Genomic DNA, 26,817 nt, shown 5'->3' with positions numbered 1-26,817 from the left:
TAGCGCCAAACCCCCCCTATCCCCACACCTTCCATAAGGCAAAGCAGCCCATGGCAGCAGGGATGTCACAGCGCGCGGACAGACGCGCTCCTTTCCTTTTGCCGAGGAGTCTTCCCTAGCCTGGAGTTGGGCTAGGAGCTCTCAAGTCGTGGATCCCAGCACCGCACCACTCCGGCCCCACCGGGGAGGGTGGGGTCCTAAAGGCGGATGCAAGGGCCGGGTGCCGCCCTCACGCACCTCAGCTCTTGTCCACCCAGGGAAAACCTGACACATCACTGCCCCCTCTCAGTAGGTGCCTTTCTTTCAAAGGGCTGCTGCAGGGCTTCCACAGGCTCAGAAGTAACTCGGGGTGGACAGGAAAGAAGCGGCCGGGCCGGCAACACGGGATGGCGTAGGGCGTCCAGGCGTCAGTTCAAGGAAGAAGGTGAGATGCTTTTGCCGGTGACCGCAAGCTGCTTTTCAGACGGCGCCTCCTTTCTAGGGCGCCTGGCCTCGCCCTGCCAAAATCTACAGCAGGTGTTGTGCTGTAAGTTAGCCCCCTGCAGGTCACGGCTGCCGCTGTTGCAGTCAAGCCCACTACTACTGTAAAAGGAGTGAGCAAGAATGCTGCTGCCCAACGTGAGAGGAGAGGAGAGGAGTAGGCCAGGCTTCCACGGCACAAGAGAGAAAGCACCTAAAAAAAGAAGCAAATGCCCGCTTGAAAAAGAGAAGGGGAGAAAGCTAGAGGGGAGACTGGACTGGGCCCTGCTGTTAGAAGGGAGGAAAAACAAAAGCCTACAGCACATGGTATTCCCAGGCGGTCTCCCATCCAAGTACTAACCAGGCCCGACCCTGCATAGCTTCCGAGATCAGACGAGATCGGGCGTGTTCAGGGTGGTGTGGCCGTAGGCAGAGTTAGCCCTCTCTTGTACTGCTCTTCTACTCGGCAGTCTGTTTGACGGCTGCCCGGCGCAGGGCCTGCTTTCTGCTATCCTTTCTATTGGCTTTTCCTTCGCTTCACAGTCTGCAGCCGGGCAGAGCAAGCGCGCGCAGCCTCCTTCACAGCCAGCCCTCTAGCCTCATGACAGGCCCCTCTCCAACTCTCCTTCCTCTGCTGTTGCAATCAAATCCCCTACTAAAAGGAGTTAGCACCAATGCTGCAGGCCCCCATGAGAAGGAGGCCAGGCTTCCTCAGCACAAGAGAGAAAGCACCTTAAAAAAACAAAGCAAATGTGCAGTTGAAAAATAGAATGGGGAAAAGCCATAGAGGAGACTGACCCCTGCTGGTGGAAGGGAGGAAAAGCAAAAGCCTACAGCACCTGGTATTCCCAGGCGGTCTCCCATCCAAGTACTAACCAGGCCCGACCCTGCTTAGCTTCCGAGATCAGACGAGATCGGGCGTGTTCAGGGTGGTGTGGCCGTAGGCAGAGATCAACCTCTCTTTTACTGCTCTTCTACTCTGCAGTCTGCCTGACGGCTGCTCAGCACAGAGCCTGCTTTCTGCTATCTATTCACTTTTCCTTCCCTTTACAGTCTGCAGCCGGCCACTCCCAGCAAGCGCAGCCTTCTGCACAGCCCCCTCTAGCCTCATGACAACCACCTGGCAAACTCTCCTGCCTGTCTTTGCTTCTTTTTTTTTTTTTTGCTTTTTTCAAAGCCTTACCACCAAAGCCCCCTCACCTTCCTCACACTAGCTCCTAAGCTGCTTGGGCGCGCTCACTCACTCTATGCTTTAGTCACACAAGCTGCTTTGCAGGGGGAAGCTTTACAACGGACGGCCATCGATCGTCCCACACTGCTTTTAAGGCTCTGGCTTACACCCCTCGGGCTACAGGGCTCATCTGGATGGACCGATGCGGGGGCCCACTGCAGACCTCCGCCCACTGGCCTTTTTCGGGGGGCATTGGGCTTCAAGCTCTGGCACGCCTTCATGCTGACCTCCAGAACGGAGCCCCTCCAATGCTTGCTGGGCAGGGGAAGACGGCAAGACTTAAAGGAAGGCCGAAAAGGGTCTACAGCACTCGGTATTCCCGGGAGGTCTCCGTCCCAGTACTGTCCGAGCCCAACCCTGCTTAGCTTCCGAGATCAGACGAGATCGGGCGTGCCCAGGGTGGTATGGCCGGTAGACGTCAGCCACGCTGACTCCGTGGCCCAAGAAGGCCTCCTCCCTGCGCCTCGCAGACCCGCAGACTTAGGCACAGAGGGCTGGCCGAGTGGTAGCGCAAACCCCCCCTATCCCCACACCTTCCATAAGGCAAAGCAGCCCATGGCAGCAGGGATGTCACAGCGCGCGGACAGACGCGCTCCTTTCCTTTGCCGAGGAGTCTTCCCTAGCCTGGAGTTGGGCTAGGAGCTCTCAAGTCGTGGATCCCAGCACCGCACCACTCCGGCCCCACCGGGGAGGGTGGGGTCCTAAAGGCGGATGCAAGGGCCGGGTGCCGCCCTCACGCACCTCAGCTCTTGTCCACCCAGGGAAAACCTGACACATCACTGCCCCCTCTCAGTAGGTGCCTTTCTTTCAAAGGGCTGGCTGCAGGGCTTCCACAGGCTCAGAAGTAACTCGGGTGGACAGGAAAGAAGCGGCCGGGCCGGCAACACGGGATGGCGTAGGGCGTCCAGGCGTCAGTTCAAGGAAGAAGGTGAGATGCTTTTGCCGGTGACCGCAAGCTGCTTTTCAGACGGCGCCTCCTTTCTAGGGCGCCTGGCCTCGCCTGCCAAAATCTACAGCAGGTGTTGTGCTGTAAGTTAGCCCCCTGCAGGTCACGGCTGCCGCTGTTGCAGTCAAGCCCACTACTACTGTAAAAGGAGTGAGCAAGAATGCTGCTGCCCACGTGAGGAGGAGGAGGAGAGGAGGAGGAGTAGGCCAGGCTTCCACGGCACAAGAGAGAAAGCACCTAAAAAAAGAAGCAATGCCCGCTTGAAAAAGAGAAGGGGAGAAAGCTAGAGGGGAGACTGACTGGGCCCTGCTGTTAGAAGGGAGGAAAAACAAAAGCCTACAGCACCTGGTATTCCCAGGCAGTCTCCCATCCAAGTACTAACCAGGCCCGACCCTGCATAGCTTCCGAGATCAGACGAGATCGGGCGTGTTCAGGGTGGTGTGGCCGTAGGCAGAGTTAGCCCTCTCTTGTACTGCTCTTCTACTCGGCAGTCTGTTTGACGGCTGCCCGGCGCAGGGCCTGCTTTCTGCTATCCTTTCTATTGGCTTTTCCTTCGCTTCACAGTCTGCAGCCGGGCAGAGCAAGCGCGCGCAGCCTCCTTCACAGCCAGCCCTCTAGCCTCATGACAGGCCCTCTCCAACTCTCCTTCCTCTGCTGTTGCAATCAAATCCCCTACTAAAAGGAGTTAGCACCAATGCTGCAGGCCCCCATGAGAAGGAGGCCAGGCTTCCTCAGCACAAGAGAGAAAGCACCTTAAAAAAACAAAGCAAATGTGCAGTTGAAAAATAGAATGGGGAAAAGCCATAGAGGAGACTGACCCCTGCTGGTGGAAGGGAGGAAAAGCAAAAGCTACAGCACCTGGTATTCCCAGGCGGTCTCCCATCCAAGTACTAACCAGGCCCGACCCTGCTTAGCTTCCGAGATCAGACGAGATCGGGCGTGTTCAGGGTGGTGTGGCCGTAGGCAGAGATCAGCCTCTCTTTTACTGCTCTTCTACTCTGCAGTCTGCCTGACGGCTGCTCAGCACAGAGCCTGCTTTCTGCTATCTATTCACTTTTCCTTCCCTTTACAGTCTGCAGCCGGCCACTCCCAGCAAGCGCAGCCTTCTGCACAGCCCCCTCTAGCCTCATGACAACCACCTGGCAAACTCTCCTGCCTGTCTTTGCTTCTTTTTTTTTTTTGCTTTTTTCAAAGCCTTACCACCAAAAGCCCCCTCACCTTCCTCACACTAGCTCCTAAGCTGCTTGGGCGCGCTCACATCACTCTATGCTTTAGTCACACAAGCTGCTTTGCAGGGGGAAGCTTTACAACGGACGGCCATCGATCGTCCCACACTGCTTTTAAGGCTCTGGCTTACACCCCTCGGGCTACAGGGCTCATCTGGATGACCGATGCGGGGCCTCCCACTGGCCTTTTTCGGGGGGCATTGGGCTTCAAGCTCTGGCACGCCTTCATGCTGACCTCCAGAACGGAGCCCCCTCCAATGCTTGCTGGGCAGGGGAAGACGGCAAGACTTAAAGGAAGGCCGAAAAGGGTCTACAGCACTCGGTATTCCCGGAGGTCTCCCGTCCCAGTACTGTCCGAGCCCCAACCCTGCTTAGCTTCCGAGATCAGACGAGATCGGGCGTGCCCAGGGTGGTATGGCCGGTAGACGTCAGCCACGCTGACTCCGTGGCCCAAGAAGGCCTCCTCCCTGCGCCTCGCAGACCCGCAGACTTAGGCACAGAGGGCTGGCCGAGTGGTAGCGCCAACCCCCCCTATCCCCACACCTTCCATAAGGCAAAGCAGCCCATGGCAGCAGGGATGTCACAGCGCGCGGACAGACGCGCTCCTTTCCTTTGCCGAGGAGTCTTCCCTAGCCTGGAGTTGGGCTAGGAGCTCTCAAGTCGTGGATCCCAGCACCGCACCACTCCGGCCCCACCGGGGAGGGTGGGGTCCTAAAGGCGGATGCAAGGGCCGGGTGCCGCCCTCACGCACCTCAGCTCTTGTCCACCCAGGGAAAACCTGACACATCACTGCCCCCTCTCAGTAGGTGCCTTTCTTTCAAAGGGCTGGCTGCAGGGCTTCCACAGGCTCAGAAGTAACTCGGGGTGGACAGGAAAGAAGCGGCCGGGCCGGCAACACGGGATGGCGTAGGGCGTCCAGGCGTCAGTTCAAGGAAGAAGGTGAGATGCTTTTGCCGGTGACCGCAAGCTGCTTTTCAGACGGCGCCTCCTTTCTAGGGCGCCTGGCCTCGCCTGCCAAAATCTACAGCAGGTGTTGTGCTGTAAGTTAGCCCCCTGCAGGTCACGGCTGCCGCTGTTGCAGTCAAGCCCACTACTACTGTAAAAGGAGTGAGCAAGAATGCTGCTGCCCAACGTGAGGAGGAGGAGGAGGAGGAGGAGGAGGTAGGCCAGGCTTTCCACGGCACAAGAGAGAAAGCACCTAAAAAAAGAAGCAAATGCCCGCTTGAAAAAGAGAAGGGGAGAAAGCTAGAGGGGAGACTGACTGGGCCCTGCTGTTAGAAGGGAGGAAAAACAAAAGCCTACAGCACCTGGTATTCCCAGGCGGTCTCCCATCCAAGTACTAACCAGGCCCGACCCTGCATAGCTTCCGAGATCAGACTGAGATCGGGCGTGTTCAGGGTGGTGTGGCCGTAGGCAGAGTTAGCCCTCTCTTGTACTGCTCTTCTACTCGGCAGTCTGTTTGACGGCTGCCCGGCGCAGGGCCTGCTTTTCTGCTATCCTTTCTATTGGCTTTTCCTTCGCTTCACAGTCTGCAGCCGGGCAGAGCAAGCGCGCGCAGCCTCCTTCACAGCCAGCCCTCTAGCCTCATGACAGGCCCCTCTCCAACTCTCCTTCCTCTGCTGTTGCAATCAAATCCCCTACTAAAAGGAGTTAGCACCAATGCTGCAGGCCCCCATGAGAAGGAGGCCAGGCTTCCTCAGCACAAGAGAGAAAGCACCTTAAAAAAACAAAGCAAATGTGCAGTTGAAAAATAGAATGGGGAAAAGCCAAGGGGGGAGACTGACCCCTGCTGGTGGAAGGGAGGAAAAGCAAAAGCTTACAGCACCTGGTATTCCCAGGCGGTCTCCCATCCAAGTACTAACCAGGCCCGACCCTGCTTAGCTTCCGAGATCAGACGAGATCGGGGCGTGTTTCAGGGTGGTGTGGCCGTAGGCAGAGATCAGCCTCTCTTTTACTGCTCTTCTACTCTGCAGTCTGCCTGACGGCTGCTCAGCACAGAGCCTGCTTTCTGCTATCTATTCACTTTTCCTTCCCTTTACAGTCTGCAGCCGGCCACTCCCAGCAAGCGCAGCCTTCTGCACAGCCCCCTCTAGCCTCATGACAACCACCTGGCAAACTCTCCTGCCTGTCTTTGCTTCTTTTTTTTTTTTTGCTTTTTTTCAAAGCCTTACCACCAAAAGCCCCCTCACCTTCCTCACACTAGCTCCTAAGCTGCTTGGGCGCGCTCACTCACTCTATGCTTTAGTCACACAAGCTGCTTTGCAGGGGGAAGCTTTACAACGGACGGCCATCGATCGTCCCACACTGCTTTTAAGGCTCTGGCTTACACCCCTCGGGCTACAGGGCTCATCTGGATGGACCGATGCGGGGCCCACGCAGACCTCCGTCCCACTGGCCTTTTTCGGGGGGCATTGGGCTTCAAGCTCTGGCACGCCTTCATGCTGACCTCCAGAACGGAGCCCCCTCCAATGCTTGCTGGGCAGGGGAAGACGGCAAGACTTAAAGGAAGGCCGAAAAGGGTCTACAGCACTCGGTATTCCCGGGAGGTCTCCCGTCCCAGTACTGTCCGAGCCCAACCCTGCTTAGCTTCCGAGATCAGACGAGATCGGGCGTGCCCAGGGTGGTATGGCCGGTAGACGTCAGCCACGCTGACTCCGTGGCCCAAGAAGGCCTCCTCCCTGCGCCTCGCAGACCCGCAGACTTAGGCACAGAGGGCTGGCCGAGTGGTAGCGCCAACCCCCCCTATCCCCACACCTTCCATAAGGCAAAGCAGCCCATGGCAGCAGGGATGTCACAGCGCGCGGACAGACGCGCTCCTTTCCTTTGCCGAGGAGTCTTCCCTAGCCTGGAGTTGGGCTAGGAGCTCTCAAGTCGTGGATCCCAGCACCGCACCACTCCGGCCCACCGGGGAGGGTGGGGTCCTAAAGGCGGATGCAAGGGCCGGGTGCCGCCCTCACGCACCTCAGCTCTTGTCCACCCAGGGAAAACCTGACACATCACTGCCCCCTCTCAGTAGGTGCCTTTCTTTCAAAGGGCTGGCTGCAGGGCTTCCACAGGCTCAGAAGTAACTCGGGGTGGACAGGAAAGAAGCGGCCGGGCCGGCAACACGGGATGGCGTAGGGCGTCCAGGCGTCAGTTCAAGGAAGAAGGTGAGATGCTTTTGCCGGTGACCGCAAGCTGCTTTTCAGACGGCGCCTCCTTTCTAGGGCGCCTGGCCTCGCCTGCCAAAATCTACAGCAGGTGTTGTGCTGTAAGTTAGCCCCCTGCAGGTCACGGCTGCCGCTGTTGCAGTCAAGCCCACTACTACTGTAAAAGGAGTGAGCAAGAATGCTGCTGCCCAACGTGAGGAGCAGGAGGAGGAGGAGTAGGAGGAGGAGGAGGAGGAGGAGGCCAGGCTTCCACGGCACAAGAGAGAAAGCACCTAAAAAAAGAAGCAAATGCCCGCTTGAAAAAGAGAAGGGGAGAAAGCTAGAGGGGAGACTGACTGGGCCCTGCTGTTAGAAGGGAGGAAAAACAAAAGCCTACAGCACCTGGTATTCCCAGGCGGTCTCCCATCCAAGTACTAACCAGGCCCGACCCTGCATAGCTTCCGAGATCAGACGAGATCGGGCGTGTTCAGGGTGGTGTGGCCGTAGGCAGAGTTAGCCCTCTCTTGTACTGCTCTTCTACTCGGCAGTCTGTTTGACGGCTGCCCGGCGCAGGGCCTGCTTTCTGCTATCCTTTCTATTGGCTTTTCCTTCGCTTCACAGTCTGCAGCCGGGCAGAGCAAGCGCGCGCAGCCTCCTTCACAGCCAGCCCTCTAGCCTCATGACAGGCCCCTCTCCAACTCTCCTTCCTCTGCTGTTGCAAGTCAAATCCCCTACTAAAAGGAGTTAGCACCAATGCTGCAGGCCCCCATGAGAAGGAGGCCAGGCTTCCTCAGCACAAGAGAGAAAGCACCTTAAAAAAACAAAGCAAATGTGCAGTTGAAAAATAGAATGGGGAAAAGCCATAGAGGAGACTGACCCCTGCTGGTGGAAGGGAGGAAAAGCAAAAGCCTACAGCACCTGGTATTCCCAGGCGGTCTCCCATCCAAGTACTAACCAGGCCCGACCCTGCTTAGCTTCCGAGATCAGACGAGATCGGGCGTGTTCAGGGTGGTGTGGCCGTAGGCAGAGATCAGCCTCTCTTTTACTGCTCTTCTACTCTGCAGTCTGCCTGACGGCTGCTCAGCACAGAGCCTGCTTTCTGCTATCTATTCACTTTTCCTTCCCTTTACAGTCTGCAGCCGGCCACTCCCAGCAAGCGCAGCCTTCTGCACAGCCCCCTCTAGCCTCATGACAACCACCTGGCAAACTCTCCTGCCTGTCTTTGCTTCTTTTTTTTTTTTTTGCTTTTTTCAAAGCCTTACCACCAAAAGCCCCCTCACCTTCCTCACACTAGCTCCTAAGCTGCTTGGGCGCGCTCACTCACTCTATGCTTTAGTCACACAAGCTGCTTTGCAGGGGGAAGCTTTACAACGGACGGCCATCGATCGTCCCACACTGCTTTTAAGGCTCTGGCTTACACCCCTCGGGCTACAGGGCTCATCTGGATGGACCGATGCGGGGCCCACGCAGACCTCCGTCCCACTGGCCTTTTTCGGGGGGCATTGGGCTTCAAGCTCTGGCACGCCTTCATGCTGACCTCCAGAACGGAGCCCCCTCCAATGCTTGCTGGGCAGGGGAAGACGGCAAGACTTAAAGGAAGGCCGAAAAGGGTCTACAGCACTCGGTATTCCCGGGAGGTCTCCCGTCCCAGTACTGTCCGAGCCCAACCCTGCTTAGCTTCCGAGATCAGACGAGATCGGGCGTGCCCATGGTGGTATGGCCGGTAGACGTCAGCCACGCTGACTCCGTGGCCCAAGAAGGCCTCCTCCCTGCGCCTCACAGACCCGCAGACTTAGGCACAGAGGGCTGGCCGAGTGGTAGCGCCAACCCCCCCTATCCCCACACCTTCCATAAGGCAAAGCAGCCCATGGCAGCAGGGATGTCACAGCGCGCGGACAGACGCGCTCCTTTCCTTTGCCGAGGAGTCTTCCCTAGCCTGGAGTTGGGCTAGGAGCTCTCAAGTCGTGGATCCCAGCACCGCACCACTCCGGCCCCACCGGGGAGGGTGGGGTCCTAAAGGCGGATGCAAGGGCCGGGTGCCGCCCTCACGCACCTCAGCTCTTGTCCACCCAGGGAAAACCTGACACATCACTGCCCCCTCTCAGTAGGTGCCTTTCTTTCAAAGGGCTGGCTGCAGGGCTTCCACAGGCTCAGAAGTAACTCGGGGTGGACAGGAAAGAAGCGGCCGGGCCGGCAACACGGGATGGCGTAGGGCGTCCAGGGCGTCAGTTCAAGGAAGAAGGTGAGATGCTTTTGCCGGTGACCGCAAGCTGCTTTTCAGACGGCGCCTCCTTTCTAGGGCGCCTGGCCTCGCCTGCCAAAATCTACAGCAGGTGTTGTGCTGTAAGTTAGCCCCCTGCAGGTCACGGCTGCCGCTGTTGCAGTCAAGCCCACTACTACTGTAAAAGGAGTGAGCAAGAATGCTGCTGCCCAACGTGAGGAGGAGGAGGAGGAGGAGGAGGAGTAGGCCAGGCTTCCACGGCACAAGAGAGAAAGCACCTAAAAAAGAAGCAAATGCCCGCTTGAAAAAGAGAAGGGGAGAAAGCTAGAGGTGAGACTGACTGGGCCCTGCTGTTAGAAGGGAGGAAAAACAAAAGCCTACAGCACCTGGTATTCCCAGGCGGTCTCCCATCCAAGTACTAACCAGGCCCGACCCTGCATAGCTTCCGAGATCAGACTGAGATCGGGCGTGTTCAGGGTGGTGTGGCCGTAGGCAGAGTTAGCCCTCTCTTGTACTGCTCTTCTACTCGGCAGTCTGTTTGACGGCTGCCCGGCGCAGGGCCTGCTTTCTGCTATCCTTTCTATTGGCTTTTCCTTCGCTTCACAGTCTGCAGCCGGCAGAGCAAGCGCGCGCAGCCTCCTTCACAGCCAGCCCTCTAGCCTCATGACAGGCCCCTCTCCAACTCTCCTTCCTCTGCTGTTGCAATCAAATCCCCTACTAAAAGGAGTTAGCACCAATGCTGCAGGCCCCCATGAGAAGGAGGCCAGGCTTCCTCAGCACAAGAGAGAAAGCACCTTAAAAAAACAAAGCAAATGTGCAGTTGAAAAATAGAATGGGGAAAAGCCAAGGGGGGAGACTGACCCCTGCTGGTGGAAGGGAGGAAAAGCAAAAGCCTACAGCACCTGGTATTCCCAGGCGGTCTCCCATCCAAGTACTAACCAGGCCCGACCCTGCTTAGCTTCCGAGATCAGACGAGATCGGGCGTGTTCAGGGTGGTGTGGCCGTAGGCAGAGATCAGCCTCTCTTTTACTGCTCTTCTACTCTGCAGTCTGCCTGACGGCTGCTCAGCACAGAGCCTGCTTTCTGCTATCTATTCACTTTTCCTTCCCTTTACAGTCTGCAGCCGGCCACTCCCAGCAAGCGCAGCCTTCTGCACAGCCCCCTCTAGCCTCATGACAACCACCTGGCAAACTCTCCTGCCTGTCTTTGCTTCTTTTTTTTTTTGCTTTTTTCAAAGCCTTACCACCAAAAGCCCCCTCACCTTCCTCACACTAGCTCCTAAGCTGCTTGGGCGCGCTCACTCACTCTATGCTTAGTCACACAAGCTGCTTTGCAGGGGGAAGCTTTACAACGGACGGCCATCGATCGTCCACACTGCTTTTAAGGCTCTGGCTTACACCCCTCGGGCTACAGGGCTCATCTGGATGGACCGATGCGGGGCCCACGCAGACCTCCGTCCCACTGGCCTTTTTCGGGGGGCATTGGGCTTCAAGCTCTGGCACGCCTTCATGCTGACCTCCAGAACGGAGCCCCCTCCAATGCTTGCTGGGCAGGGGAAGACGGCAAGACTTAAAGGAAGGCCGAAAAGGGTCTACAGCACTCGGTATTCCCGGGAGGTCTCCCGTCCCAGTACTGTCCGAGCCCAACCTGCTTAGCTTCCGAGATCAGACGAGATCGGGCGTGCCCAGGGTGGTATGGCCGGTAGACGTCAGCCACGCTGACTCCGTGGCCCAAGAAGGCCTCCTCCCTGCGCCTCGCAGACCCGCAGACTTAGGCACAGAGGGCTGGCCGAGTGGTAGCGCCAACCCCCCCTATCCCCACACCTTCCATAAGGCAAAGCAGCCCATGGCAGCAGGGATGTCACAGCGCGCGGACAGACGCGCTCCTTTCCTTTGCCGAGGAGTCTTCCTAGCCTGGAGTTGGGCTAGGAGCTCTCAAGTCGTGGATCCCAGCACCGCACCACTCCGGCCCCACCGGGGAGGGTGGGGTCCTAAAGGCGGATGCAAGGGCCGGGTGCCGCCCTCACGCACCTCAGCTCTTGTCCACCCAGGGAAAACCTGACACATCACTGCCCCCTCTCAGTAGGTGCCTTTCTTTCAAAGGGCTGGCTGCAGGGCTTCCACAGGCTCAGAAGTAACTCGGGGTGGACAGGAAAGAAGCGGCCGGGCCGGCAACACGGGAATGGCGTAGGGCGTCCAGGCGTCAGTTCAAGGAAGAAGGTGAGATGCTTTGCCGGTGACCGCAAGCTGCTTTTCAGACGGCGCCTCCTTTCTAGGGCGCCTGGCCTCGCCTGCCAAAATCTACAGCAGGTGTTGTGCTGTAAGTTAGCCCCCTGCAGGTCACGGCTGCCGCTGTTGCAGTCAAGCCCACTACTACTGTAAAAGGAGTGAGCAAGAATGCTGCTGCCCAACGTGAGGAGGAGGAGGAGGAGGAGGAGTAGGCCAGGCTTCCACGGCACAAGAGAGAAAGCACCTAAAAAAAGAAGCAAATGCCCGCTTGAAAAAGAGAAGGGGAGAAAGCTAGAGGGGAGACTGACTGGGCCCTGCTGTTAGAAGGGAGGAAAAACAAAAGCCTACAGCACCTGGTATTCCCAGGCGGTCTCCCATCCAAGTACTAACCAGGCCCGACCCTGCATAGCTTCCGAGATCAGACGAGATCGGGCGTGTTCAGGGTGGTGTGGCCGTAGGCAGAGTTAGCCCTCTCTTGTACTGCTCTTCTACTCGGCAGTCTGTTTGACGGCTGCCCGGCGCAGGGCCTGCTTTCTGCTATCCTTTCTATTGGCTTTTCCTTCGCTTCACAGTCTGCAGCCGGGCAGAGCAAGCGCGCGCAGCCTCCTTCACAGCCAGCCCTCTAGCCTCATGACAGGCCCCTCTCCAACTCTCCTTCCTCTGCTGTTGCAATCAAATCCCCTACTAAAAGGAGTTAGCACCAATGCTGCAGGCCCCCATGAGAAGGAGGCCAGGCTTCCTCAGCACAAGAGAGAAAGCACCTTAAAAAAACAAAGCAAATGTGCAGTTGAAAAATAGAATGGGGAAAAGCCATAGAGGAGACTGACCCCTGCTGGTGGAAGGGAGGAAAAGCAAAAGCCTACAGCACCTGGTATTCCCAGGCGGTCTCCCATCCAAGTACTAACCAGGCCCGACCCTGCTTAGCTTCCGAGATCAGACGAGATCGGGCGTGTTCAGGGTGGTGTGGCCGTAGGCAGAGATCAGCCTCTCTTTTACTGCTCTTCTACTCTGCAGTCTGCCTGACGGCTGCTCAGCACAGAGCCTGCTTTCTGCTATCTATTCACTTTTCCTTCCCTTTACAGTCTGCAGCCGGCCACTCCCAGCAAGCGCAGCCTTCTGCACAGCCCCCTCTAGCCTCATGACAACCACCTGGCAAACTCTCCTGCCTGTCTTTGCTTCTTTTTTTTTTTTGCTTTTTCAAAGCCTTACCACCAAAAGCCCCTCACCTTCCTCACACTAGCTCCTAAGCTGCTTGGGCGCGCTCACTCACTCTATGCTTTAGTCACACAAGCTGCTTTGCAGGGGGAAGCTTTACAACGGACGGCCATCGATCGTCCCACACTGCTTTTAAGGCTCTGGCTTACACCCCTCGGGCTACAGGGCTCATCTGGATGGACCGATGCGGGGCCCACTGGCCTTTTTCGGGGGGCATTGGGCTTCAAGCTCTGGCACGCCTTCATGCTGACCTCCAGAACGGAGCCCCCTCCAATGCTTGCTGGGCAGGGGAAGACGGCAAGACTTAAAGGAAGGCCGAAAAGGGTCTACAGCACTCGGTATTCCCGGGAGGTCTCCCGTCCCAGTACTGTCCGAGCCCAACCCTGCTTAGCTTCCGAGATCAGACGAGATCGGGCGTGCCCAGGGTGGTATGGCCGGTAGACGTCAGCCACGCTGACTCCGTGGCCCAAGAAGGCCTCCTCCCTGCGCCTCGCAGACCCGCAGACTTAGGCACAGAGGGCTGGCCGAGTGGTAGCGCCAACCCCCCCCTATCCCCCACACCTTCCATAAGGCAAAGCAGCCCATGGCAGCAGGGATGTCACAGCGCGCGGACAGACGCGCTCCTTTCCTTTGCCGAGGAGTCTTCCCTAGCCTGGAGTTGGGCTAGGAGCTCTCAAGTCGTGGATCCCAGCACCGCACCACTCCGGCCCCACCGGGGAGGGTGGGGTCCTAAAGGCGGATGCAAGGGCCGGGTGCCGCCCTCACGCACCTCAGCTCTTGTCCACCCAGGGAAAACCTGACACATCACTGCCCCCTCTCAGTAGGTGCCTTTCTTTCAAAGGGCTGGCTGCAGGGCTTCCACAGGCTCAGAAGTAACTCGGGGTGGACAGGAAAGAAGCGGCCGGGCCGGCAACACGGGATGGCGTAGGGCGTCCAGGCGTCAGTTCAAGGAAGAAGGTGAGATGCTTTTGCCGGTGACCGCAAGCTGCTTTTCAGACGGCGCCTCCTTTCTAGGGCGCCTGGCCTCGCCTGCCAAAATCTACAGCAGGTGTTGTGCTGTAAGTTAGCCCCCTGCAGGTCACGGCTGCCGCTGTTGCAGTCAAGCCCACTACTACTGTAAAAGGAGTGAGCAAGAATGCTGCTGCCCAACGTGAGGAGGAGGAGGAGGAGGGAGGAGGAGTAGGCCAGGCTTCCACGGCACAAGAGAGAAAGCACCTAAAAAAAGAAGCAAATGCCCGCTTGAAAAAGAGAAGGGGAGAAAGCTAGAGGGGAGACTGACTGGGCCCTGCTGTTAGAAGGGAGGAAAAACAAAAGCCTACAGCACCTGGTATTCCCAGGCGGTCTCCCATCCAAGTACTAACCAGGCCCGACCCTGCATAGCTTCCGAGATCAGATGAGATCGGGCGTGTTCAGGGTGGTGTGGCCGTAGGCAGAGTTAGCCCTCTCTTGTACTGCTCTTCTACTCGGCAGTCTGTTTGACGGCTGCCCGGCGCAGGGCCTGCTTTCTGCTATCCTTTCTATTGGCTTTTCCTTCGCTTCACAGTCTGCAGCCGGGCAGAGCAAGCGCGCGCAGCCTCCTTCACAGCCAGCCCTCTAGCCTCATGACAGGCCCCTCTCCAACTCTCCTTCCTCTGCTGTTGCAATCAAATCCCCTACTAAAAGGAGTTAGCACCAATGCTGCAGGCCCCCATGAGAAGGAGGCCAGGCTTCCTCAGCACAAGAGAGAAAGCACCTTAAAAAAACAAAGCAAATGTGCAGTTGAAAAATAGAATGGGGAAAAGCCATAGAGGAGACTGACCCCTGCTGGTGGAAGGGAGGAAAAGCAAAAGCTTACAGCACCTGGTATTCCCAGGGCGGTCTCCCATCCAAGTACTAACCAGGCCCGACCCTGCTTAGCTTCCGAGATCAGACGAGATCGGGCGTGTTCAGGGTGGTGTGGCCGTAGGCAGAGATCAGCCTCTCTTTTACTGCTCTTCTACTCTGCAGTCTGCCTGACGGCTGCTCAGCACAGAGCCTGCTTTCTGCTATCTATTCACTTTTCCTTCCCTTTACAGTCTGCAGCCGGCCACTCCCAGCAAGCGCAGCCTTCTGCACAGCCCCTCTAGCCTCATGACAACCACCTGGCAACTCTCCTGCCTGTCTTTGCTTCTTTTTTTTTTTTTGCTTTTTTCAAAGCCTTACCACCAAAAGCCCCCTCACCTTCCTCACACTAGCTCCTAAGCTGCTTGGGCGCGCTCACGTCACTCTATGCTTTAGTCACACAAGCTGCTTTGCAGGGGGAAGCTTTACAACGGACGGCCATCGATCGTCCCACACTGCTTTTAAGGCTCTGGCTTACACCCTCGGGCTACAGGGCCTCATCTGGATGGACCGATGCGGGGCCCACTGGCCCTTTTTCGGGGGGCATTGGGCTTCAAGCTCTGGCACGCCTTCATGCTGACCTCCAGAACGGAGCCCCCTCCAATGCTTGCTGGGCAGGGGAAGACGGCAAGACTTAAAGGAAGGCCGAAAAGGGTCTACAGCACTCGGTATTCCCGGGAGGTCTCCCGTCCCAGTACTGTCCGAGCCCAACCCTGCTTAGCTTCCGAGATCAGACGAGATCGGGCGTGCCCAGGGTGGTATGGCCTGGTAGACGTCAGCCACGCTGACTCCGTGGCCCAAGAAGGCCTCCTCCCTGCGCCTCGCAGACCCGCAGACTTAGGCACAGAGGGCTGGCCGAGTGGTAGCGCCAACCCCCCCTATCCCCACACCTTCCATAAGGCAAAGCAGCCCATGGCAGCAGGGATGTCACAGCGCGCGGACAGACGCGCTCCTTTCCTTTGCCGAGGAGTCTTCCCTAGCCTGGAGTTGGGCTAGGAGCTCTCAAGTCGTGGATCCCAGCACCGCACCACTCCGGCCCCACCGGGGAGGGTGGGGTCCTAAAGGCGGATGCAAGGGCCGGGTGCCGCCCTCACGCACCTCAGCTCTTGTCCACCCAGGGAAAACCTGACACATCACTGCCCCCTCTCAGTAGGTGCCTTTCTTTCAAAGGGCTGGCTGCAGGGCTTCCACAGGCTCAGAAGTAACTCGGGGTGGACAGGAAAGAAGCGGCCGGGCCGGCAACACGGGATGGCGTAGGGCGTCCAGGCGTCAGTTCAAGGAAGAAGGTGAGATGCTTTTGCCGGTGACCGCAAGCTGCTTTTCAGACGGCGCCTCCTTTCTAGGGCGCCTGGCCTCGCCTGCCAAAATCTACAGCAGGTGTTGTGCTGTAAGTTAGCCCCCTGCAGGTCACGGCTGCCGCTGTTGCAGTCAAGCCCACTACTACTGTAAAAGGAGTGAGCAAGAATGCTGCTGCCCAACGTGAGGAGGAGGAGGAGGAGGAGGAGGAGTAGGCCAGGCTTCCACGGCACAAGAGAGAAAGCACCTAAAAAAGAAGCAAATGCCCGCTTGAAAAAGAGAAGGGGAGAAAGCTAGAGGGGAGACTGACTGGGCCCTGCTGTTAGAAGGGAGGAAAAACAAAAGCCTACAGCACCTGGTATTCCCAGGCGGTCTCCCATCCAAGTACTAACCAGGCCCGACCCTGCATAGCTTCCGAGATCAGACGAGATCGGGCGTGTTCAGGGTGGTGTGGCCGTAGGCAGAGTTAGCCCTCTCTTGTACTGCTCTTCTACTCGGCAGTCTGTTGACGGCTGCCCGGCGCAGGGCCTGCTTTCTGCTATCCTTTCTATTGGCTTTTCCTTCGCTTCACAGTCTGCAGCCGGGCAGAGCAAGCGCGCGCAGCCTCCTTCACAGCCAGCCCTCTAGCCTCATGACAGGCCCCTCTCCAACTCTCCTTCCTCTGCTGTTGCAATCAAATCCCCTACTAAAAGGAGTTAGCACCAATGCTGCAGGCCCCATGAGAAGGAGGCCAGGCTTCCTCAGCACAAGAGAGAAAGCACCTTAAAAAAACAAAGCAAATGTGCAGTTGAAAAATAGAATGGGGAAAAGCCATAGAGGAGACTGACCCCTGCTGGTGGAAGGGAGGAAAAGCAAAAGCTTACAGCACCTGGTATTCCCAGGCGGTCTCCCATCCAAGTACTAACCAGGCCCGACCCTGCTTAGCTTCTGAGATCAGACGAGATCGGGCGTGTTCAGGGTGGTGTGGCCGTAGGCAGAGATCAAGCCTCTCTTTTACTGCTCTTCTACTCTGCAGTCTGCCTGACGGCTGCTCAGCACAGAGCCTGCTTTCTGCTATCTATTCACTTTTCCTTCCCTTTACAGTCTGCAGCCGGCCACTCCCAGCAAGCGCAGCCTTCTGCACAGCCCCCTCTAGCCTCATGACAACCACCTGGCAAACTCTCCTGCCTGTCTTTGCTTCTTTTTTTTTTTTGCTTTTTTCAAAGCCTTACCACCAAAAGCCCCCTCACCTTCCTCACACTAGCTCCTAAGCTGCTTGGGCGCGCTCACTCACTCTATGCTTTAGTCACACAAGCTGCTTTGCAGGGGGAAGCTTTACAACGGACGGCCATCGATCGTCCCACACTGCTTTTAAGGCTCTGGCTTACACCCCTCGGGCTACAGGGCTCATCTGGATGGACCGATGCGGGGCCCACTGGCCTTTTTCGGGGGGCATTGGGCTTCAAGCTCTGGCACGCCTTCATGCTGACCTCCAGAACGGAGCCCCCTCCAATGCTTGCTGGGCAGGGGAAGACGGCAAGACTTAAAGGAAGGCCGAAAAGGGTCTACAGCACTCGGTATTCCCGGGAGGTCTCCCGTCCAGTACTGTCCGAGCCCACCCTGCTTAGCTTCCGAGATCAGACGAGATCGGGCGTGCCCAGGGTGGTATGGCCGGTAGACGTCAGCCACGCTGACTCCGTGGCCCAAGAAGGCCTCCTCCCTGCGCCTCGCAGACCCGCAGACTTAGGCACAGAGGGCTGGCCGAGTGGTAGCGCCAACCCCCCCTATCCCCACACCTTCCATAAGGCAAAGCAGCCCATGGCAGCAGGGATGTCACAGCGCGCGGACAGACGCGCTCCTTTCCTTTGCCGAGGAGTCTTCCCTAGCCTGGAGTTGGGCTAGGAGCTCTCAAGTCGTGGATCCCAGCACCGCACCACTCCGGCCCCACCGGGGAGGGTGGGGTCCTAAAGGCGGATGCAAGGGCCGGGTGCCGCCCTCACGCACCTCAGCTCTTGTCCACCCAGGGAAAACCTGACACATCACTGCCCCCTCTCAGTAGGTGCCTTTCTTTCAAAGGGCTGGCTGCAGGGCTTTCCACAGGCTCAGAAGTAACTCGGGGTGGACAGGAAAGAAGCGGCCGGGCCGGCAACACGGGATGGCGTAGGGCGTCCAGGCGTCAGTTCAAGGAAGAAGGTGAGATGCTTTTGCCGGTGACCGCAAGCTGCTTTTCAGACGGCGCCTCCTTTCTAGGGCGCCTGGCCTCGCCTGCCAAAATCTACAGCAGGTGTTGTGCTGTAAGTTAGCCCCCTGCAGGTCACGGCTGCCGCTGTTGCAGTCAAGCCCACTACTACTGTAAAAGGAGTGAGCAAGAATGCTGCTGCCCAACGTGAGGAGGAGGAGGAGGAGGAGTAGGCCAGGCTTCCACGGCACAAGAGAGAAAGCACCTAAAAAAAGAAGCAAATGCCCGCTTGAAAAAGAGAAGGGGAGAAAGCTAGAGGGGAGACTGACTGGGCCCTGCTGTTAGAAGGGAGGAAAAACAAAAGCCTACAGCACCTGGTATTCCCAGGCGGTCTCCCATCCAAGTACTAACCAGGCCCGACCCTGCATAGCTTCCGAGATCAGACGAGATCGGGCGTGTTCAGGGTGGTGTGGCCGTAGGCAGAGTTAGCCCTCTCTTGTACTGCTCTTCTACTCGGCAGTCTGTTTGACGGCTGCCCGGCGCAGGGCCTGCTTTCTGCTATCCTTTCTATTGGCTTTTCCTTCGCTTCACAGTCTGCAGCCGGGCAGAGCAAGCGCGCGCAGCCTCCTTCACAGCCAGCCCTCTAGCCTCATGACAGGCCCCTCTCCAACTCTCCTTCCTCTGCTGTTGCAATCAAATCCCCTACTAAAAGGAGTTAGCACCAATGCTGCAGGCCCCCATGAGAAGGAGGCCAGGCTTCCTCAGCACAAGAGAGAAAGCACCTTAAAAAAACAAAGCAAATGTGCAGTTGAAAAATAGAATGGGGAAAAGCCATAGAGGAGACTGACCCCTGCTGGTGGAAGGGAGGAAAAGCAAAAGCCTACAGCACCTGGTATTCCCAGGCGGTCTCCCATCCAAGTACTAACCAGGCCCGACCCTGCTTAGCTTCCGAGATCAGACGAGATCGGGCGTGTTCAGGGTGGTGTGGCCGTAGGCAGAGATCAGCCTCTCTTTTACTGCTCTTCTACTCTGCAGTCTGCCTGACGGCTGCTCAGCACAGAGCCTGCTTTCTGCTATCTATTCACTTTTCCTTCCCTTTACAGTCTGCAGCCGGCCACTCCCAGCAAGCGCAGCCTTCTGCACAGCCCCCTCTAGCCTCATGACAACCACCTGGCAAACTCTCCTGCCTGTCTTTGCTTCTTTTTTTTTTTTGCTTTTTTCAAAGCCTTACCACCAAAAGCCCCCTCACCTTCCTCACACTAGCTCCTAAGCTGCTTGGGCGCGCTCACTCACTCTATGCTTTAGTCACACAAGCTGCTTTGCAGGGGGAAGCTTTACAACGGACGGCCATCGATCGTCCCACACTGCTTTTAAGGCTCTGGCTTACACCCCTCGGGCTACAGGGCTCATCTGGATGGACCGATGCGGGGCCCACTGGCCTTTTTCGGGGGCATTGGGCTTCAAGCTCTGGCACGCCTTCATGCTGACCTCCAGAACGGAGCCCCCTCCAATGCTTGCTGGGCAGGGGAAGACGGCAAGACTTAAAGGAAGGCCGAAAGGGTCTACAGCACTCGGTATTCCCGGGAGGTCTCCCGTCCCAGTACTGTCCGAGCCCAACCCTGCTTAGCTTCCGAGATCAGACGAGATCGGGCGTGCCCAGGGTGGTATGGCCGGTAGACGTCAGCCACGCTGACTCCGTGGCCCAAGAAGGCCTCCTCCCTGCGCCTCGCAGACCCGCAGACTTAGGCACAGAGGGCTGGCCGAGTGGTAGCGCCAACCCCCCCTATCCCCACACCTTCCATAAGGCAAAGCAGCCCATGGCAGCAGGGATGTCACAGCGCGCGGACAGACGCGCTCCTTTCCTTTGCCGAGGAGTCTTCCCTAGCCTGGAGTTGGGCTAGGAGCTCTCAAGTCGTGGATCCCAGCACCGCACCACTCCGGCCCCACCGGGGAGGGTGGGGTCCTAAAGGCGGATGCAAGGGCCGGGTGCCGCCCTCACGCACCTCAGCTCTTGTCCACCCAGGGAAAACCTGACACATCACTGCCCCCTCTCAGTAGGTGCCTTTCTTTCAAAGGGCTGGCTGCAGGGCTTCCACAGGCTCAGAAGTAACTCGGGGTGGACAGGAAAGAAGCGGCCGGGCCGGCAACACGGGATGGCGTAGGGCGTCCAGGCGTCAGTTCAAGGAAGAAGGTGAGATGCTTTTGCCGGTGACCGCAAGCTGCTTTTCAGACGGCGCCTCCTTTCTAGGGCGCCTGGCCTCGCCTGCCAAAATCTACAGCAGGTGTTTGTGCTGTAAGTTAGCCCCCTGCAGGTCACGGCTGCCGCTGTTGCAGTCAAGCCCACTACTACTGTAAAAGGAGTGAGCAAGAATGCTGCTGCCCAACGTGAGGAGGAGGAGGAGGAGGAGGAGGAGTAGGCCAGGCTTCCACGGCACAAGAGAGAAAGCACCTAAAAAAAAGAAGCAAATGCCCGCTTGAAAAAGAGAAGGGGAGAAAGCTAGAGGGGAGACTGACTGGGCCCTGCTGTTAGAAGGGAGGAAAAACAAAAGCCTACAGCACCTGGTATTCCCAGGCGGTCTCCCATCCAAGTACTAACCAGGCCCGACCCTGCATAGCTTCCGAGATCAGACTGAGATCGGGCGTGTTCAGGGTGGTGTGGCCGTAGGCAGAGTTAGCCCTCTCTTGTACTGCTCTTCTACTCGGCAGTCTGTTTGACGGCTGCCCGGCGCAGGGCCTGCTTTCTGCTATCCTTTCTATTGGCTTTTCCTTCGCTTCACAGTCTGCAGCCGGGCAGAGCAAGCGCGCGCAGCCTCCTTCACAGCCAGCCCTCTAGCCTCATGACAGGCCCCTCTCCAACTCTCCTTCCTCTGCTGTTGCAATCAAATCCCCTACTAAAAGGAGTTAGCACCAATGCTGCAGGCCCCCATGAGAAGGAGGCCAGGCTTCCTCAGCACAAGAGAGAAAGCACCTTAAAAAAACAAAGCAAATGTGCAGTTGAAAAATAGAATGGGGAAAAGCCATAGAGGAGACTGACCCCTGCTGGTGGAAGGGAGGAAAAGCAAAAGCCTTACAGCACCTGGTATTCCCAGGCGGTCTCCCATCCAAGTACTAACCAGGCCCGACCCTGCTTAGCTTCCGAGATCAGACGAGATCGGGCGTGTTCAGGGTGGTGTGGCCGTAGGCAGAGATCAGCCTCTCTTTTACTGCTCTTCTACTCTGCAGTCTGCCTGACGGCTGCTCAGCACAGAGCCTGCTTTCTGCTATCTATTCACTTTTCCTTCCCTTTACAGTCTGCAGCCGGCCACTCCCAGCAAGCGCAGCCTTCTGCACAGCCCCCTCTAGCCTCATGACAACCACCTGGCAAACTCTCCTGCCTGTCTTTGCTTCTTTTTTTTTTTTGCTTTTTTCAAAGCCTTACCACCAAAAGCCCCCTCACCTTCCTCACACTAGCTCCTAAGCTGCTTGGGCGCGCTCACTCACTCTATGCTTTAGTCACACAAGCTGCTTTGCAGGGGGAAGCTTTACAACGGACGGCCATCGATCGTCCCACACTGCTTTTAAGGCTCTGGCTTACACCCCTCGGGCTACAGGGCTCATCTGGATGGACCGATGCGGGGCCCACTGGCCTTTTTCGGGGGGCATTGGGCTTCAAGCTCTGGCACGCCTTCATGCTGACCTCCAGAACGGAGCCCCCTCCAATGCTTGCTGGGCAGGGGAAGACGGCAAGACTTAAAGGAAGGCCGAAAAGGGTCTACAGCACTCGGTATTCCCGGGAGGTCTCCCGTCCCAGTACTGTCCGAGCCCAACCCTGCTTAGCTCCGAGATCAGACGAGATCGGGCGTGCCCAGGGTGGTATGGCCGGTAGACGTCAGCCACGCTGACTCCGTGGCCCAAGAAGGCCTCCTCCCTGCGCCTCGCAGACCCGCAGACTTAGGCACAGAGGGCTGGCCGAGTGGTAGCGCCAACCCCCCCTATCCCCACACCTTCCATAAGGCAAAGCAGCCCATGGCAGCAGGGATGTCACAGCGCGCGGACAGACGCGCTCCTTTCCTTTGCCGAGGAGTCTTCCCTAGCCTGGAGTTGGGCTAGGAGCTCTCAAGTCGTGGATCCCAGCACCGCACCACTCCGGCCCCACCGGGGAGGGTGGGGTCCTAAAGGCGGATGCAAGGGCCGGGTGCCGCCCTCACGCACCTCAGCTCTTGTCCACCCAGGGAAAACCTGACACATCACTGCCCCCTCTCAGTAGGTGCCTTTCTTTCAAAGGGCTGGCTGCAGGGCTTCCACAGGCTCAGAAGTAACTCGGGGTGGACAGGAAAGAAGCGGCCGGGCCGGCAACACGGGATGGCGTAGGGCGTCCAGGCGTCAGTTCAAGGAAGAAGGTGAGATGCTTTTGCCGGTGACCGCAAGCTGCTTTTCAGACGGCGCCTCCTTTCTAGGGCGCCTGGCCTCGCCTGCCAAAATCTACAGCAGGTGTTGTGCTGTAAGTTAGCCCCCTGCAGGTCACGGCTGCCGCTGTTGCAGTCAAGCCCACTACTACTGTAAAAGGAGTGAGCAAGAATGCTGCTGCCCAACGTGAGGAGGAGGAGGGAGGAGGAGGAGGCCAGGCTTCCACGGCACAAGAGAGAAAGCACCTAAAAAAAGAAGCAAATGCCCGCTTGAAAAAGAGAAGGGGAGAAAGCTAGAGGGGAGACTGACTGGGCCCTGCTGTTAGAAGGGAGGAAAAACAAAAGCCTACAGCACCTGGTATTCCCAGGCGGTCTCCCATCCAAGTACTAACCAGGCCCGACCCTGCATAGCTTCCGAGATCAGACGAGATCGGGCGTGTTCAGGGTGGTGTGGCCGTAGGCAGAGTTAGCCCTCTCTTGTACTGCTCTTCTACTCGGCAGTCTGTTTGACGGCTGCCCGGCGCAGGGCCTGCTTTCTGCTATCCTTTCTATTGGCTTTTCCTTCGCTTCACAGTCTGCAGCCGGGCAGAGCAAGCGCGCGCAGCCTCCTTCACAGCCAGCCCTCTAGCCTCATGACAGGCCCCTCTCCAACTCTCCTTCCTCTGCTGTTGCAATCAAATCCCCTACTAAAAGGAGTTAGCACCAATGCTGCAGGCCCCCATGAGAAGGAGGCCAGGCTTCCTCAGCACAAGAGAGAAAGCACCTTAAAAAAACAAAGCAAATGTGCAGTTGAAAAATAGAATGGGGAAAAGCCATAGAGGAGGACTGACCCCTGCTGGTGGAAGGGAGGAAAAGCAAAAGCTTACAGCACCTGGTATTCCCAGGCGGTCTCCCATCCAAGTACTAACCAGGCCCGACCCTGCTTAGCTTCCGAGATCAGACGAGATCGGGCGTGTTCAGGGTGGTGTGGCCGTAGGCAGAGATCAGCCTCTCTTTTACTGCTCTTCTACTCTGCAGTCTGCCTGACGGCTGCTCAGCACAGAGCCTGCTTTCTGCTATCTATTCACTTTTCCTTCCCTTTACAGTCTGCAGCCGGCCACTCCCAGCAAGCGCAGCCTTCTGCACAGCCCCCTCTAGCCTCATGACAACCACCTGGCAAACTCTCCTGCCTGTCTTTGCTTCTTTTTTTTTTTTGCTTTTTTCAAAGCCTTACCACCAAAAGCCCCCTCACCTTCCTCACACTAGCTCCTAAGCTGCTTGGGCGCGCTCACTCACTCTATGCTTTAGTCACACAAGCTGCTTTGCAGGGGGAAGCTTTACAACGGACGGCCATCGATCGTCCCACACTGCTTTTAAGGCTCTGGCTTACACCCCTCGGGCTACAGGGCTCATCTGGATGGACCGATGCGGGGGCCCACTGGCCTTTTTCGGGGGGCATTGGGCTTCAAGCTCTGGCACGCCTTCATGCTGACCTCCAGAACGGAGCCCCCTCCAATGCTTGCTGGGCAGGGGAAGACGGCAAGACTTAAAGGAAGGCCGAAAAGGGTCTACAGCACTCGGTATTCCCGGGAGGTCTCCCGTCCCAGTACTGTCCGAGCCCAACCCTGCTTAGCTTCCGAGATCAGACGAGATCGGGCGTGCCCAGGGTGGTATGGCCGGTAGACGTCAGCCACGCTGACTCCGTGGCCCAAGAAGGCCTCCTCCCTGCGCCTCGCAGACCCGCAGACTTAGGCACAGAGGGCTGGCCGAGTGGTAGCGCCAACCCCCCCTATCCCCACACCTTCCATAAGGCAAAGCAGCCCATGGCAGCAGGGATGTCACAGCGCGCGGACAGACGCGCTCCTTTCCTTTGCCGAGGAGTCTTCCCTAGCCTGGAGTTGGGCTAGGAGCTCTCAAGTCGTGGATCCCAGCACCGCACCACTCCGGCCCCACCGGCGGAGGGTGGGGTCCTAAAGGGCGGATGCAAGGGCCGGGTGCCGCCCTCACGCACCTCAGCTCTTGTCCACCCAGGGAAACCTGACACATCACTGCCCCCCTCTCAGTAGGTGCCTTTCTTTCAAAGGGCTGGCTGCAGGGCTTCCACAGGCTCAGAAGTAACTCGGGTGGACAGGAAAGAAGCGGCCGGGCCGGCAACACGGGATGGCGTAGGGCGTCCAGGCGTCAGTTCAAGGAAGAAGGTGAGATGCTTTTGCCGGTGACCGCAAGCTGCTTTTCAGACGGCGCCTCCTTTCTAGGGCGCCTGGCCTCGCCTGCCAAAATCTACAGCAGGTGTTGTGCTGTAAGTTAGCCCCCTGCAGGTCACGGCTGCCGCTGTTGCAGTCAAGCCCACTACTACTGTAAAAGGAGTGAGCAAGAATGCTGCTGCCCAACGTGAGGAGGAGGAGGAGGAGGAGTAGGCCAGGCTTCCACGGCACAAGAGAGAAAGCACCTAAAAAAAGAAGCAAATGCCCGCTTGAAAAAGAGAAGGGGAGAAAGCTAGAGGGGAGACTGACTGGGCCCTGCTGTTAGAAGGGAGGAAAAACAAAAGCCATACAGCACCTGGTATTCCCAGGCGGTCTCCCATCCAAGTACTAACCAGGCCCGACCCTGCATAGCTTCCGAGATCAGACGAGATCGGGCGTGTTCAGGGTGGTGTTGGCCGTAGGCAGAGTTAGCCCTCTCTTGTACTGCTCTTCTACTCGGCAGTCTGTTTGACGGCTGCCCGGCGCAGGGCCTGCTTTCTGCTATCCTTTCTATTGGCTTTTCCTTCGCTTCACAGTCTGCAGCCGGGCAGAGCAAGCGCGCGCAGCCTCCTTCACAGCCAGCCCTCTAGCCTCATGACAGGCCCCTCTCCAACTCTCCTTCCTCTGCTGTTGCAATCAAATCCCCTACTAAAAGGAGTTAGCACCAATGCTGCAGGCCCCCATGAGAAGGAGGCCAGGCTTCCTCAGCACAAGAGAGAAAGCACCTTAAAAAAACAAAGCAAATGTGCAGTTGAAAAATAGAATGGGGAAAAGCCATAGAGGAGACTGACCCCTGCTGGTGGAAGGGAGGAAAAGCAAAAGCCTACAGCACCTGGTATTCCCAGGCGGTCTCCCATCCAAGTACTAACCAGGCCCGACCCTGCTTAGCTTCCGAGATCAGACGAGATCGGGCGTGTTCAGGGTGGTGTGGCCGTAGGCAGAGATCAGCCTCTCTTTTACTGCTCTTCTACTCTGCAGTCTGCCTGACGGCTGCTCAGCACAGAGCCTGCTTTCTGCTATCTATTCACTTTTCCTTCCCTTTACAGTCTGCAGCCGGCCACTCCCAGCAAGCGCAGCCTTCTGCACAGCCCCCTCTAGCCTCATGACAACCACCTGGCAAACTCTCCTGCCTGTCTTTGCTTCTTTTTTTTTTTTGCTTTTTTCAAAGCCTTACCACCAAAAGCCCCCTCACCTTCCTCACACTAGCTCCTAAGCTGCTTGGGCGCGCTCACTCACTCTATGCTTTAGTCACACAAGCTGCTTTGCAGGGGGAAGCTTTACAACGGACGGCCATCGATCGTCCCACACTGCTTTTAAGGCTCTGGCTTACACCCCTCGGGCTACAGGGCTCATCTGGATGGACCGATGCGGGGCCCACTGGCCTTTTTCGGGGGGCATTGGGCTTCAAGCTCTGGCACGCCTTCATGCTGACCTCCAGAACGGAGCCCCCTCCAATGCTTGCTGGGCAGGGGAAGACGGCAAGACTTAAAGGAAGGCCGAAAAGGGTCTACAGCACTCGGTATTCCCGGGAGGTCTCCCGTCCCAGTACTGTCCGAGCCCAACCCTGCTTAGCTTCCGAGATCAGACGAGATCGGGCGTGCCCAGGGTGGTATGGCCGGTAGACGTCAGCCACGCTGACTCCGTGGCCCAAGAAGGCCTCCTCCCTGCGCCTCGCAGACCCGCAGACTTAGGCACAGAGGGCTGGCCGAGTGGTAGCGCCAACCCCCCCTATCCCCACACCTTCCATAAGGCAAAGCAGCCCATGGCAGCAGGGATGTCACAGCGCGCGGACAGACGCGCTCCTTTCCTTTGCCGAGGAGTCTTCCCTAGCCTGGAGTTGGGCTAGGAGCTCTCAGTCGTGGATCCCAGCACCGCACCACTCCGGCCCCACCGGGGAGGGTGGGGTCCTAAAGGCGGATGCAAGGGCCGGGTGCCGCCCTCACGCACCTCAGCTCTTGTCCACCCAGGGAAAACCTGACACATCACTGCCCCCTCTCAGTAGGTGCCTTTCTTTCAAAGGGCTGGCTGCAGGGCTTCCACAGGCTCAGAAGTAACTCGGGGTGGACAGGAAAGAAGCGGCCGGGCCGGCAACACGGGATGGCGTAGGGCGTCCAGGCGTCAGTTCAAGGAAGAAGGTGAGATGCTTTGCCGGTGGACCGCAAGCTGCTTTTCAGACGGCGCCTCCTTTCTAGGGCGCCTGGCCTCGCCTGCCAAAATCTACAGCAGGTGTTGTGCTGTAAGT

At 57.7% G+C, this 26,817-nt stretch overlaps 30 non-coding genes and 6 pseudogenes across 30 annotated transcripts; all 36 read right to left on the bottom strand.

The window, feature by feature from the left end:
* Positions 1 to 771: 771 nt before the first annotated feature.
* Positions 772 to 890, bottom strand: LOC138779759 (5S ribosomal RNA). The gene has a single exon (XR_011361183.1). It is a non-coding gene; the product is annotated as a 5S ribosomal RNA (ribosomal RNA).
* Positions 891 to 1,286: 396 nt separating this feature from the next.
* LOC138779688 (5S ribosomal RNA) lies at positions 1,287 to 1,405 on the bottom strand. Its single transcript, XR_011361136.1, has one exon. It is a non-coding gene; the product is annotated as a 5S ribosomal RNA (ribosomal RNA).
* A 583-nt stretch (positions 1,406 to 1,988) lies between these two features.
* Positions 1,989 to 2,107, bottom strand: LOC138779687 (5S ribosomal RNA; annotated as a pseudogene).
* An 862-nt stretch (positions 2,108 to 2,969) lies between these two features.
* On the bottom strand, positions 2,970 to 3,088 carry LOC138779749 (5S ribosomal RNA). Its single transcript, XR_011361174.1, has one exon. It is a non-coding gene; the product is annotated as a 5S ribosomal RNA (ribosomal RNA).
* Positions 3,089 to 3,482: 394 nt separating this feature from the next.
* LOC138779739 (5S ribosomal RNA) lies at positions 3,483 to 3,601 on the bottom strand. Its single transcript, XR_011361164.1, has one exon. It is a non-coding gene; the product is annotated as a 5S ribosomal RNA (ribosomal RNA).
* Positions 3,602 to 4,169: 568 nt separating this feature from the next.
* On the bottom strand, positions 4,170 to 4,289 carry LOC138779697 (5S ribosomal RNA; annotated as a pseudogene).
* An 868-nt stretch (positions 4,290 to 5,157) lies between these two features.
* LOC138779756 (5S ribosomal RNA) lies at positions 5,158 to 5,277 on the bottom strand. The gene has a single exon (XR_011361181.1). It is a non-coding gene; the product is annotated as a 5S ribosomal RNA (ribosomal RNA).
* A 398-nt stretch (positions 5,278 to 5,675) lies between these two features.
* Positions 5,676 to 5,796, bottom strand: LOC138779653 (5S ribosomal RNA). The gene has a single exon (XR_011361111.1). It is a non-coding gene; the product is annotated as a 5S ribosomal RNA (ribosomal RNA).
* Positions 5,797 to 6,380: 584 nt separating this feature from the next.
* On the bottom strand, positions 6,381 to 6,500 carry LOC138779662 (5S ribosomal RNA). The gene has a single exon (XR_011361120.1). It is a non-coding gene; the product is annotated as a 5S ribosomal RNA (ribosomal RNA).
* Positions 6,501 to 7,380: 880 nt separating this feature from the next.
* LOC138779734 (5S ribosomal RNA) lies at positions 7,381 to 7,499 on the bottom strand. The gene has a single exon (XR_011361159.1). It is a non-coding gene; the product is annotated as a 5S ribosomal RNA (ribosomal RNA).
* A 397-nt stretch (positions 7,500 to 7,896) lies between these two features.
* Positions 7,897 to 8,015, bottom strand: LOC138779676 (5S ribosomal RNA). The gene has a single exon (XR_011361133.1). It is a non-coding gene; the product is annotated as a 5S ribosomal RNA (ribosomal RNA).
* A 584-nt stretch (positions 8,016 to 8,599) lies between these two features.
* Positions 8,600 to 8,719, bottom strand: LOC138779678 (5S ribosomal RNA). The gene has a single exon (XR_011361135.1). It is a non-coding gene; the product is annotated as a 5S ribosomal RNA (ribosomal RNA).
* Positions 8,720 to 9,585: 866 nt separating this feature from the next.
* On the bottom strand, positions 9,586 to 9,705 carry LOC138779755 (5S ribosomal RNA). Its single transcript, XR_011361180.1, has one exon. It is a non-coding gene; the product is annotated as a 5S ribosomal RNA (ribosomal RNA).
* A 396-nt stretch (positions 9,706 to 10,101) lies between these two features.
* LOC138779664 (5S ribosomal RNA) lies at positions 10,102 to 10,220 on the bottom strand. The gene has a single exon (XR_011361122.1). It is a non-coding gene; the product is annotated as a 5S ribosomal RNA (ribosomal RNA).
* Positions 10,221 to 10,799: 579 nt separating this feature from the next.
* On the bottom strand, positions 10,800 to 10,918 carry LOC138779695 (5S ribosomal RNA; annotated as a pseudogene).
* Positions 10,919 to 11,780: 862 nt separating this feature from the next.
* On the bottom strand, positions 11,781 to 11,899 carry LOC138779733 (5S ribosomal RNA). Its single transcript, XR_011361158.1, has one exon. It is a non-coding gene; the product is annotated as a 5S ribosomal RNA (ribosomal RNA).
* A 396-nt stretch (positions 11,900 to 12,295) lies between these two features.
* On the bottom strand, positions 12,296 to 12,414 carry LOC138779652 (5S ribosomal RNA). The gene has a single exon (XR_011361110.1). It is a non-coding gene; the product is annotated as a 5S ribosomal RNA (ribosomal RNA).
* A 563-nt stretch (positions 12,415 to 12,977) lies between these two features.
* On the bottom strand, positions 12,978 to 13,097 carry LOC138779661 (5S ribosomal RNA). The gene has a single exon (XR_011361119.1). It is a non-coding gene; the product is annotated as a 5S ribosomal RNA (ribosomal RNA).
* Positions 13,098 to 13,966: 869 nt separating this feature from the next.
* Positions 13,967 to 14,085, bottom strand: LOC138779724 (5S ribosomal RNA). Its single transcript, XR_011361151.1, has one exon. It is a non-coding gene; the product is annotated as a 5S ribosomal RNA (ribosomal RNA).
* Positions 14,086 to 14,481: 396 nt separating this feature from the next.
* Positions 14,482 to 14,601, bottom strand: LOC138779750 (5S ribosomal RNA). The gene has a single exon (XR_011361175.1). It is a non-coding gene; the product is annotated as a 5S ribosomal RNA (ribosomal RNA).
* A 566-nt stretch (positions 14,602 to 15,167) lies between these two features.
* On the bottom strand, positions 15,168 to 15,288 carry LOC138779675 (5S ribosomal RNA). The gene has a single exon (XR_011361132.1). It is a non-coding gene; the product is annotated as a 5S ribosomal RNA (ribosomal RNA).
* Positions 15,289 to 16,153: 865 nt separating this feature from the next.
* Positions 16,154 to 16,272, bottom strand: LOC138779730 (5S ribosomal RNA). Its single transcript, XR_011361156.1, has one exon. It is a non-coding gene; the product is annotated as a 5S ribosomal RNA (ribosomal RNA).
* A 394-nt stretch (positions 16,273 to 16,666) lies between these two features.
* Positions 16,667 to 16,785, bottom strand: LOC138779747 (5S ribosomal RNA). The gene has a single exon (XR_011361172.1). It is a non-coding gene; the product is annotated as a 5S ribosomal RNA (ribosomal RNA).
* A 566-nt stretch (positions 16,786 to 17,351) lies between these two features.
* Positions 17,352 to 17,469, bottom strand: LOC138779698 (5S ribosomal RNA; annotated as a pseudogene).
* An 861-nt stretch (positions 17,470 to 18,330) lies between these two features.
* On the bottom strand, positions 18,331 to 18,449 carry LOC138779729 (5S ribosomal RNA). The gene has a single exon (XR_011361155.1). It is a non-coding gene; the product is annotated as a 5S ribosomal RNA (ribosomal RNA).
* A 396-nt stretch (positions 18,450 to 18,845) lies between these two features.
* On the bottom strand, positions 18,846 to 18,964 carry LOC138779754 (5S ribosomal RNA). Its single transcript, XR_011361179.1, has one exon. It is a non-coding gene; the product is annotated as a 5S ribosomal RNA (ribosomal RNA).
* Positions 18,965 to 19,527: 563 nt separating this feature from the next.
* Positions 19,528 to 19,647, bottom strand: LOC138779660 (5S ribosomal RNA). Its single transcript, XR_011361117.1, has one exon. It is a non-coding gene; the product is annotated as a 5S ribosomal RNA (ribosomal RNA).
* Positions 19,648 to 20,515: 868 nt separating this feature from the next.
* Positions 20,516 to 20,635, bottom strand: LOC138779753 (5S ribosomal RNA). Its single transcript, XR_011361178.1, has one exon. It is a non-coding gene; the product is annotated as a 5S ribosomal RNA (ribosomal RNA).
* A 397-nt stretch (positions 20,636 to 21,032) lies between these two features.
* LOC138779744 (5S ribosomal RNA) lies at positions 21,033 to 21,151 on the bottom strand. The gene has a single exon (XR_011361169.1). It is a non-coding gene; the product is annotated as a 5S ribosomal RNA (ribosomal RNA).
* A 565-nt stretch (positions 21,152 to 21,716) lies between these two features.
* On the bottom strand, positions 21,717 to 21,835 carry LOC138779693 (5S ribosomal RNA; annotated as a pseudogene).
* An 861-nt stretch (positions 21,836 to 22,696) lies between these two features.
* LOC138779728 (5S ribosomal RNA) lies at positions 22,697 to 22,815 on the bottom strand. Its single transcript, XR_011361154.1, has one exon. It is a non-coding gene; the product is annotated as a 5S ribosomal RNA (ribosomal RNA).
* Positions 22,816 to 23,212: 397 nt separating this feature from the next.
* Positions 23,213 to 23,331, bottom strand: LOC138779720 (5S ribosomal RNA). The gene has a single exon (XR_011361147.1). It is a non-coding gene; the product is annotated as a 5S ribosomal RNA (ribosomal RNA).
* A 566-nt stretch (positions 23,332 to 23,897) lies between these two features.
* On the bottom strand, positions 23,898 to 24,017 carry LOC138779659 (5S ribosomal RNA). The gene has a single exon (XR_011361116.1). It is a non-coding gene; the product is annotated as a 5S ribosomal RNA (ribosomal RNA).
* An 862-nt stretch (positions 24,018 to 24,879) lies between these two features.
* Positions 24,880 to 24,999, bottom strand: LOC138779682 (5S ribosomal RNA; annotated as a pseudogene).
* Positions 25,000 to 25,395: 396 nt separating this feature from the next.
* LOC138779743 (5S ribosomal RNA) lies at positions 25,396 to 25,514 on the bottom strand. Its single transcript, XR_011361168.1, has one exon. It is a non-coding gene; the product is annotated as a 5S ribosomal RNA (ribosomal RNA).
* Positions 25,515 to 26,079: 565 nt separating this feature from the next.
* LOC138779658 (5S ribosomal RNA) lies at positions 26,080 to 26,199 on the bottom strand. The gene has a single exon (XR_011361115.1). It is a non-coding gene; the product is annotated as a 5S ribosomal RNA (ribosomal RNA).
* Positions 26,200 to 26,817: the final 618 nt, after the last annotated feature.

Source organism: Dendropsophus ebraccatus, unplaced genomic scaffold (assembly GCF_027789765.1).
Source record: "Dendropsophus ebraccatus isolate aDenEbr1 unplaced genomic scaffold, aDenEbr1.pat pat_scaffold_753_ctg1, whole genome shotgun sequence".
NCBI lineage: Eukaryota > Metazoa > Chordata > Amphibia > Anura > Hylidae > Dendropsophus > Dendropsophus ebraccatus.
This window is presented reverse-complemented; position numbering and strand designations above follow the sequence as displayed.